The sequence below is a fragment of the Triticum dicoccoides genome, chromosome 5B, assembly GCF_002162155.2.
Source record: "Triticum dicoccoides isolate Atlit2015 ecotype Zavitan chromosome 5B, WEW_v2.0, whole genome shotgun sequence".
In the NCBI taxonomy this organism is placed as follows: domain Eukaryota; kingdom Viridiplantae; phylum Streptophyta; class Magnoliopsida; order Poales; family Poaceae; genus Triticum; species Triticum dicoccoides.
The window spans coordinates 475,589,974-475,598,906 of NC_041389.1; the positions used below are offsets into that span (position 1 = coordinate 475,589,974).

An 8,933-nucleotide genomic window follows, 5' to 3' on the forward strand; every position below is an offset into this window, starting at 1 on the left:
ATACATTTCACTGCGCTACGCGTTCATGGGGCGAGCCGCCAGGTGCTTTACTGAGCGAGAGCTCCCCTTTGAGGCGCTAAAGGCATGAAATAAGAGGTGTTCCCGTTTGAGAGCTCCCGCTCAACGCTCGTGAGCGCTAAAATGAGGAGCTTTCATTGAAAGATTCGTACAAAAGGGTCGGCCCATTCCCAGGTGAAGAGCGAACATAATCTAAAATGTCATGAAAAATGTTGGGTTGGATGGAGTCAAACCCCCGACCTAACACTGGATAGCCGCGTCGTGAGCCACTGCAGCTAAACTTAAAGTACAATGGACAGCGGCAGGGTCCTTTTTTTAATCTTCCTTACAAAATGAATAATGTTTACCTGAACATATTTCAAAACTTGAAAAAAAAAATGAAAAAAGATTTAAAAAAACACGTGAACAGTTATTAAAAACATGAACAAAAAATGGAAATTCAAAACATTTATTGAATTATTTAATGTACGATGAATAATTTTGAATATACATTGAATATTTTTTTAATATACGCTGAACAATTTTTACCTACACAGTAAAAACTTTTCTGTTATATGTAGAACAATATTTACAACACACTGATATTTTTTATATGATTAACAATTTTTAAATACATTGAACTATTTTTTAATATATGTTGAACAACTTTTAACTACACATAGAATAATTTTGTGATACACGCTAAACAAAATTTAAATACACATAGAACATTTCATGATATATGCTGAATATTTCTTTTAAAAGTGAACAAAATTTTAAATTTATGAACAGTTTTTAACATCACGAACAAAATTTGGAATTTCAAACATTTTTTGAAAACAAAGGAGAAGATTAAAAAGGAAAATGGTTAAATAAAATAAATCAAAAAGAAAAAAAATCGAAAAGTCCAAATCTCGAACCATTTTCACCGTTGAATTCATTGTGTCGAGATTTTCAAAACTAGATCTCATATTGATAGGTTTTGACGAACTTCTATTCACAAAAAATGGACGAAAAAACCGGACCAAGAGGACATTTTTCTCTTTCCAAGAGACACGGTCGTGCCTCTCGCGAAAGGAAAAAAAAATAGAAAACATGTTTTTTTTTGTTTCCGAGAGGCACCGACATGCTTCTCACGAAAGAAAAAAAATAAAAAATATCTTTTTTCTGTTTCCGAGAGGCATGCCCGTGCTTCTCGCCAAAGCAAAATCGTACCTCACGCGGAAGAAAACATAAATAAAAAACACATTCTTTTTGTTTTCAAGAGGCAAGGCCGTGCCTCGCGCGAAAGCACAATCGTATCTCTTGCGGAAGAAAAAAATTGTGTTTTTTGCATCAAAAATTTATTTGTCCAAAAGCTAAGAAAAATCAGTGAAAACCAAAAAAGTCATAAAAAACTGTTTTAAAAGCTAAAAATGCGTGCGAAAAAATAAAATAAAATAATTTAAAAGGAACACACAGAGCGCGACACGCGACAGCGACTGAGAGCGTGAAAGTAACGCGCTCCCAGTCCATCCGAAATGATTGTTGGGAGGTTTACGAAGAAGCGTTTGCCAACTAGTTGACCCACTGTTTAGGCTCAAGCCGAACACAAATTACCCGTATGGCCTGGAAACAGCCTCGCGGCCTAGCACACCCGAATGGTCAGCTCGATCGGGCATGTTCTGTCACGACGTCTTTTCCCTTTCGGGCGAACCGACCGACCGGCTGAGATCACCACCACATGCCCTATCAGGCTAATCACCTCTTCCCCGGCCGACAGTGCGCCGCGTCTCTGACCGGCCGGGAGTTTCGCGCTGATTAATCACTTTTGTGTTCCGCGCTGATCGCCCGGCCAACAGACTCACTCTTGTTAACTTTTGCGGAAGTGTTGACTTTTGCCATGAGTTCTGATTTTCCTGCAGTCGCACATGATCGACCGATCGGCGCCGGCCTCGGCCTGATCCAGGCACGCTGCCTGGTCGGCGCCGGTAAGGGCTGGTAATTTCGTGCAGGCATGGCATGCAGCCGTCTCAGTAAGAATACTAGTAGTAGACCGGAAATCGGTGCTGACCATCAATGAGATAGCGATAGATCGCTGGATCGCGCGTGCCGTGCTATATACGTGCACGCAATCCCGGCTCAGATATGTTCAGAGGTTATTGGTGAACCATGCACAATCGAGAAATAAGATCTTCGGTCATCCTCCCGCCTCCTCAGCCGCTCGTGATCGCTGACCGTTGGATCGAAGCGCTTAATCGGATCTAGATCGTCGGATCCAGCCCTGGAGTGACCTCATCCGTCGGATAAAAATAAGTTACTATTGCAATGAACAGTTTCACCTTCACCGTGCCACCGCGTGTAATTACGCTGCCCCGCCGAGGGCATTTCGGTCATTTCGCGTGCAGGGGTATAAAAAGGGGGCGCTGATGTGGGGTGACCTACCCGGCTCCTCCCTCCCGCACTCGCCGCCGCCTCCTATCCTCCCCCGCGCCCCGCTCCTCCCGCACTCGCCGCCGCCTCCTCTCCTCCCCCGCGCCTCGCTCCTCCTGCCTCGCCGCCACCTCCTCTCCCTCCGAACGCTCGCCGCGCCCACCTTCCTGCCCTACGCCGCCGCCATCTCCGTCGGCGCCCTCCTCCTCTCCACCGGGGCCGAGGTAGCACGAGGCGCCCCTTCCCCTTCCAAAAGCTCGCGCTCTTCCTCTCTTCCCCGCCCCCTCGCGTCGCTGGCCGCCAGCCCGCCGACTCCTTCGCCTCCGGGAAGCACCGCCTTGTTTGCTCCTGTTTGGCGGCGGCCGTTATCGAGCTCGAGCCCGGGCGCCGCGGCGCATTATTGAGCACGACTGCGGCCTGAAGCGGCGGGGGTAGAGGCGCAGGGCGAGGAGCACCCGCCAGAGGCGCTCGATGTGGCTCCCTCGTCACTCCTCCTTCTACGCTGACTGCAGGTGCTCCCCCGTGGCCTCTCCTCCTCCATCGCTAGGCAGGGCTCGGCTGCAGTTCTGCTCCAGGCCCTCTCTCTCTCTCTCTCTCTCTCTCTCTCTGACTGTTACTGCATCCATCATCTAGGAACCGCTACTCTTGTGTAATATTTTTCGTTAGATTTGTTATCTACCGGTGCTCATCTAGGTCTTCTGTTGCCGTTCGATTTGTTGCTGTTCTAGGGTTAGGATTTGCTATTGGATTGGTGACTGCCGTGAGTTGATAACATATCAGGTTACTATGATCTCCCGTCCCTATTGATCGAGGTTGCTTTGCTAGTTCTGCCTTTGCTCGGCCATCCCATTACAGGTGCTCATCTTATCCCGTCTTTCTCTATCCGTATTTTATTTTAGCTCCTGTATTTTGATCATGGATTGTGCCTTAATAAATCTACTATTATTGTTAGGCTTTTTCTTTGTGAGGGGGGGGGTTGCTTAATTTTGGTTTTCATTGTTAAAATATTGTGCTGCTCAGTTACTTTGTTTTGCCAGTCATTCACCTATTTTACTAATAATGGACTATCTGTTGAGTATCTTTTTTTGGAGCTAATCTTATATTTTCTTCAGGTTGCCACCAATGGGAATACAGCCAGTGGACTGGTTTTGCTTGTCAGCGACCAGAACAAGAACAAGTCAGATCTATCTATACATATTCAACTTTGGGGATGATTGGAGGCTCTGTGTTCATAGTTTATATGGGTCATCTTTATATCTTGGCCATGGTGTCTGTGAGAGCTTTTTAACCTACTCAAAAGATAGCAAAGAGAAGCAATTGTCAGGGCTCAGGGCTCAGGCTGCTAATTTGGTAGCTTATAGGGCATTCTGATTATACTATTATTTTGAACCAGAAAATTGTCAATGACTACATATATTTTTGTGGGAACAAGTTTCATCACTTCTTCACAGACACTTCTTCACGACATTCTTAGTCGTGAGCTTGGTAACAGCTTAAACTTCACATCACTTGCTGTATAGGGTTGTCAGCAGCATAATAAAGTGTCTGAAGTTTATTCGCTATTTTTCTTTATATTGCATGTAAGACTCAATAAATTTTTCAGTATGCAAATAATTTCCATTGATGACGATTTGTTTAAAATCTTCCATGTCGTTTTAAGAATATTTTTATCTTATTACGTTGTTCTAACATATTAATATGTGTAAAGAGCTTATCGAAATCAGAGTAATAGACTATCATACCCATGACATTCACAATCTGCTTGGTACTGAATATTGCAGGGAGATGCACAGTACATATAAAACTATGTAGGAAAAACTGTTTCTTGCACATTTAGACGGATTGTGATATAACTTATATATTCCATTTCACTTTACTTTAGCATGCTGTACAATCCTGCTATCCATGGATGATTGGCCCTGTTTCTTTCATGCAGTCCATTTTCCCTTCAGGATATGTTTTGAAAACATGTTGTCATGTAGATTTGTGCAGTCATGGTCAACTGGTACAGATATGTATAGTTTCAAAAGAACATTACAGATATGTATAGTTTCAAAAGAACAATAGACAACAAATTATCGCTGACTTGCATCTCTCTTTTTGTTGTGTTGATTGCTTTTGCCAAGTCATTTTGTCCTTTACTATATTTAGTTATTTACGAATGCTTAACAATACCACTTTTGCTTGGCTATAGTAGATCTTGCAGGTTGTATGATTCCTTTTATGCATCCAAATTTTTATTAGTTACTACTGTATACTTCCAAATCTTGTTACTGAATCTGCTCAATAGTAGAAGAGAGTTCAGTTATCTGAATCATAGCAGCACACACATACACCGCAGTTCGTAATGTCATTTACTAGGGATTGCGTTAGGGTATTTTATTTCCATTATAAACTGATAATAATTATGAGTTTAGTAAGGTAACAATAATCGGTTATAGCAGAACATTAGATGTGGTATGCTTGTATGAGTAGAATGTAGAGTTTATAAATGAACCAAAATCTGAGAGCAGGAAGTGGTAGGTTTAATTTCAGTTAGAAAAATAGGTGTACTGCAGCATCATATATTCAGGTAATCCCTTGCATTTTTTTGCCATGTTCAATCTTTATACATCGTTTGTATATGCATAAAGTACACAACATAAACTGGAGTTCGTAGTGTCAGGAGTAAGAGGGGTGCAACTAAGTAGTAGCATGTTACAAGATAAGAACGGCTGTTTAGTTTAACAATGCCCTTTAACAGTGTAACTCCAAAGAGGTCAGATGAAATGAATTATTGATATATTTGAACTCTAGAGTATAAGATGCATCTTCCTACGCTTCCTGAGATCACGGTTATCGTACCTGTTTATTTGAGATATGCTAAGTGTTCCTTTGATAGTAGATGCAACTTGCAGCTATTGTGGACATTTGTTTGTTTGTGGGAAATTTTTATCTCTTCCCTACAGTCAAAGCTCATGTGCAATTTGGAGAGAAATGCACGCATGCTATCGCTACATTTGACGATTCCTTTTAGGCGAACAAACCTGGCTTTGTTTTGTTCCTTTTTGTTCTTTGTTTATTAATGTTAATTGCTCAGAGCGATCGTTCCCAAAGTAGTGTTGAACAATTAGTCATTTGCAGGTATCGAACCAACATCGGCTTACGTTTCCTGGTCATTTTTCTCTTGGAAATGGAAGTTGTTGCACTGAACTCTCTTCTACTATTGAGCAGATTCAGTATTCACGTATATTTTCATTAGCACAAGGATAGTTTTTATTGTGTTGTGGATGTGGGCAGCTATCGAAAAAAGAAAATAGGATGAGCGAGACTACTGCAGTGAGAGACGGTGGCCACGAGATCTATAGAGTAGATCCAAACTTGCTTTGTGGAGTAGTTCTGAGAGTAGATCCAAACTTGCTTTGTGGAGTAGTTCTAGATTTGCAACATCATGCTGCCTTGCAATTTTCCCTCTTCTGTTTGACCCCTTAACCTGTTTCTGGGATATCCCAAAAAAGTTGTTGTCCACTGTTTAGGTTTCTGAAAATTCATTGCATCATTTGTTCATTTCACTCGCATTTTCCACATGTTTTAATGATTAACGTTGTTCGGTTATGGATGATGCCATTCTGTAATGCAATATGATATGCCACTGATTGCTTCTCCACTGTCTGCAATCCTTTTAGGCATGGGAATGAGTTTGCACCTACTGTTGGATTCTTCCTTACTACCCACCCGTCTCAGGTACTTGTCCCTGTTCCAAATCAAGTTCATCACCTTTGAAGTACGGTGGTTTATATACCCCCTTTTATTGTGTACTATAGTTTGAGAGTTTTCTCCGGAACTGATGCTATAACTTCTTAAACTACAGTTACATGTATATCCGAGTCTGAATCAGATAACTCACAGTGCTCATGTGTATTTATGTATCAAGATCACATTTCCTGTTTATAGAGTGGTGGGTGAAAAAGTTCATCCGTTAGTGAAAGGAACATTTACTCTTCTTTGTTTTAGTGCTGTCTCCCTACTTTTATGGCAGAGAATGGTGTGGCACCGATGATTGATGGAGTAGGATTTAACCAAGCTTGGTGTTACCAAGCTACACCCGTTATCACCTGAAGTTATCTCATGCCAAGCGAGGATCAACATTGGGTACAAAGTTGAAGTCTTTTAATTTGCATACAGTAAAGCTGCTTGGTTCCTCATTCATATTTGGATCCACCTATTATTTGTTTCTATTGATTTATAAGTTATACTAATGAGATGTTTATTAAAAAATAGTTCCATGACTTCAGATAATTGATCGAGAATAGTGCTAATGAATTGTTTTGGCTTCCTATGCATTAAAGAAATAGTTCCATGACTATTATTATTGCATCATCTAATCCATGAATATAGACAATTAGATAATTTGTTCCTTGACCTGCTCTGTTTGGAACCTTATCTTCTCTGTTTTGGTGGTGAATGTTGAGGTGGTCCAAGCTCAAAACAGAAAAATGTTTAGGTGATCCAAGCTCGAAAAGGGAAAAAATGTCCACATGGTCCTTTTCCATGTGCTTGTGCTTGATATTCGTTTTTAACTGTGCAATCTTTCTTTTTTTCAAGAATGAGTTGGAACGTACTATCACTATAACACTGGGTTATGTTAATGCAAAATCTTTAAATGTGAGGATGCATATGTCCATTGGCGGGGTTACAAGTATGCTAAATTACTAATCATCTCCCGAATTTAGCGAACTTGCTTTTTACACGACGGCCTTCTGTTTGTTTCATCCTATTAGATGAAGTGTTCCAAATTTTGAGTAGACAACTTATTTACCTTTGTTTTTTTGTGTTCTGGGGATGGAAGAGAGCAGTTTCTTTCTGTATGAGTGTGACACTGCTTGCAGAGTAAAAGGTCATAGTGACAATGCCGCTTGGACTGCTTCTGGACTTCCATGGTGACACCAGGCTGTTCCAAGGCCAACCTGAGCTCCTCCTTGTGGTAATGTTAGCCGACAAGCTTCTTCTACCTCAACTATGTGGATGTTCGCCGGTGAGATATATAGTCTCTACATTTCCATCATGCACAGACTTTTTATGCATGATGCTTCCATGGATTAGGATATGAATTCGATGCTCTTACCATGATTTTACTTGTTTTTTGGTTTTCTTTTCCTTTCGTTCTGCCATTATATCATTATATCTCAATAGGTCCTACGACGGAGGTTGAAGGGTAGTTTGATTTGAATCATGCTTGGTCAAATCAATATAGTGGTTTTGACTTTATGAACAACCAGATCATTTCTCTGAATGCCTTGTGCATATATAATTAGCTCTCATCTTTGGTTTAACTTTGGAATGAGAGTATTCACTAGAGGAGATTCATGGTTGCAGTATCTAATTTTATTGGTCTGTTCTAACTTTAGAATGAGAGTAATCACTAAAGGATTGGATTCATGGTTGCAATATCTAATCTCTATTAATTTGCTTTTATATATTATGAACTTTAGTTTCTTTATATGCCAAAACAAAACCACTAATTTGGAAACCTCTGTCAGTGTTAAATAATTAGGCACATAATAAAGGTGAGATGCCTTTATTTGCTTCATCGCATAGTGTAATCAAGTTTTGTGAAGAAAATCTTGGAGGATATCTATGAATAGTAGGCTTATTATGTTTTCTGGGTGCCATGTAGAATAGTAAGATAATTTTTTTACTCTTATCTTTTATATTATTTTATGTTAAAGAGGTTACAATGTATCCAGATCACTGAATATTGTCCAAAGCAATTCTCCTTCATACATGCCAAATTATTTTCTCCCTATCCATGAGGCACACTATTTGAATAGTTTGCTAACACGATATGTCTTTTAGCAGATCCGTGTGTTGCAACATGCAAGCAAATCAAATGAAGGAGTGTGGACAAAGACAAAGTTATATATCAAGCAAATCGGATGAAGGCGTGTGGACAAAGTTATATATCTAATGGTCAACCATGTAGTTTACTACAGTATTATGCAGTATAGAAAACAGTGTAAATAAGTTAGCTGGGACTAATACTATGGCCTGCTTTTGGTTTCTATCATACCAAACTTTGCTTAGGTATTTCATGTCACATTTTATAACAAATGCGCGGATGGCATGTAGATAGTCATTTTTTTTATATTTTACGGGGTCATTACTGTTGTGAGTATCTACCATCGCCTACTCTTGGAGTAATATCAGATATATTTCCATCCTGAGATATATTGAGTGATAAATCTTAATAGAAAAAGAGTTATATCAGAAGTTTGATAATTGAACTTCTTTTGATTAATTCCTTGATACGTTTCCATCCTTAGATAGTCTCTACATTTTCATCCTGAGATACATTTTTTTTCTATTACCAGGTTAGCGAAAACGGGATTTCGTAGGAGTTGGGGTTCGGCAAGTAGCATCTCTTTGAAAGTCCAAACCATAATTGAGAGGCATTGTAGTTGTGGGTCAGTTCATAGATAATGCTATGTTTTATATGGAATACTTCAATGGTTTTATTACCGGGTTGGATATGAGTGCACCCGGAT

At 40.2% G+C, this 8,933-nt stretch overlaps 2 long non-coding RNA genes across 3 annotated transcripts; both read left to right on the forward strand.

Moving 5' to 3' along the window:
• The first annotated feature begins 2,516 nt into the window (after positions 1-2,516).
• LOC119306300 lies at positions 2,517-3,730 on the forward strand. The gene is made up of 3 exons (XR_005148913.1): positions 2,517-2,921; positions 3,138-3,264; positions 3,522-3,730. It is a non-coding gene; the product is annotated as an uncharacterized LOC119306300 (long non-coding RNA).
• A 2,500-nt stretch (positions 3,731-6,230) lies between these two features.
• On the forward strand, positions 6,231-8,499 carry LOC119305807. Of its 2 annotated transcripts, none has more exons than XR_005148779.1 (3): positions 6,231-6,540; positions 7,238-7,423; positions 8,245-8,499. It is a non-coding gene; the product is annotated as an uncharacterized LOC119305807 (long non-coding RNA). The 2 variants fall into 2 exon arrangements; XR_005148780.1 differs by having other exon boundaries at positions 7,238-7,372; positions 8,248-8,499.
• Positions 8,500-8,933: the final 434 nt, after the last annotated feature.